At 35.8% G+C, this 1,852-nt stretch overlaps 1 pseudogene; it reads left to right on the forward strand.

The window, feature by feature from the left end:
- The first annotated feature begins 732 nt into the window (after positions 1 to 732).
- Positions 733 to 1,443, forward strand: LOC118844582 (annotated as a pseudogene).
- The last annotated feature ends 409 nt before the right edge of the window (positions 1,444 to 1,852 follow it).

Here is a 1,852-nt window from a genome sequence, read left to right on the forward strand (position 1 = left end):
AAAAAGAAAGCTTATAGCAAAATAGTTTTGCAAGAAACTCATTTACCATTTTTTAAAAATTTTTTATAAAGTACATGTAGAAGATAGATCCAAGAAGACCAAGAACAGATCATTGAGACTAAATACACCCCAAATACCAAAATAATAGTATCAGGAAGGTAAAGTTCAAAAGCTGAGATTGTTGCTGAAATACAAGAACAATAAAGATAAGATTATGAGCACTAGCATGTAGGAGGAAAAAAAAGACTGCATTTTTCTGCTTGCTAGAGGTAGACACAATGGGTAAAAGCTAAAGTGATACATTTTGATTAGCTCTAAGGGGAAAGGAAGGAAGGACTATGTCACTGAGCTTTTAAATATCTCAGAAAGGGAACAAGGAAAGGGAAAGGGAACAAACATTGATTTAGCACCTTTTGTGTGCCAGGTACTGTGCTAAGCACTTTACAAATATTATTGCATTTGATTCTCACAACTTTGAAAGGTAGGTGCTTTATTATCTGTATTTTACAGTTGAGGGAACTGACACAGACAGAAGTTAAGTGAATTGCCCTGATCACCCAATCAGTAAGTATCTGAGGCTAGATTTGAACTTGACTTTGTGCCTCCAGACCAGGTGCTCTATGCAGTACATCACACCTTCCATGAATAAATAACTAGATTCAAGGATGAATATATTTTATCTCCTTAATAAATCTTTTGAAAATACTGGGTGGAGGTGGTAGCAGGTGGGAAATGGTGGAGTATTTGGCCTCCATTTTCATCACAGAAAAAGACAAAATAACTGTTCATTTTATTTCAAAATTGGAGCTTGTAGTCATGGAGACAGATGTTCTTGGTTGCATAATAAACTGACCTTTAGCCAGACCATTGCCCTCTTGAACATTTACCATAACCCACAAAACTCTTCCCAGTTTGTGAATGTTTTGCACTGTGCAGTGAATGATGTTGAAATGCAAGAACACTATGATGAATTTTTGAGGAGGTTTTTACAGAAATCGAAGAAAAGTATGGTGAAGTTGAGGAGATGAATGTTTGTGATAATCTTGTGGATCATCTTGCAGGATATATATATATGTGCAAAGTTTTGCCTTGAAGAAAATGCAGAAAAGTCTGCCCTTGACAAACAATTGCTGGTTTAATGGACATCCAATTCATGCAGAGCCTCCACCTGTGACTGACTTCAGAGATGCTTGCTGTCACCAACATGAAATGGGAGAATGTACTAGAGGAAGCTTCTGTAACTTTATGCATCTGAAAACCACCTCTAGGGAACTATGATGGGAATTGTATCGGCATTGTCAGAAGCATAGGTCCAGATTAAGATGTCATGAATGTCTTTCTCCATGGAGGGATTGTAGTCATGGTGGCAGTGGCAGTGGTGGTAAAGAAAAGGAACATGATAGGAGTCGGTCAAGAGATCATGAAAGATCTCATCGATTCTGAGCCATGCCATTTTTACTGTATGTCTGCTAAAAAGTTATGTAGTTGATTGACCAAACAAAGTTCACAATGAGGATTTTTTTCTAGAAAACAAACAAACAAAAAAGATGGGCTTTTGAATAAAATTTTTAGTGATACAATATTCTTGGCATAACTGTTTCTTGTGGGAAGTCTTAATAATTTTCATTTCTTTACCTCCTCAAATGCATGACCTGACAGTGCTTGAGGTGAAGGTAATATAGATTCCCAGTCTTTTCAATGTTTGGAGATAGTTAAAACCTGATTTGTGAACTTTATATAAGTAGAAAACTTATTTGAAGAAACCATAAACTGAATAAGTAACTAAACTGAATAAGTGATGCCTAAAAATTAACTTTTATATTATTTTATTTCCTGCTATGTGACTGTCAAG

Source organism: Trichosurus vulpecula, chromosome 3, assembly GCF_011100635.1.
Source record: "Trichosurus vulpecula isolate mTriVul1 chromosome 3, mTriVul1.pri, whole genome shotgun sequence".
Taxonomy (NCBI): domain Eukaryota; kingdom Metazoa; phylum Chordata; class Mammalia; order Diprotodontia; family Phalangeridae; genus Trichosurus; species Trichosurus vulpecula.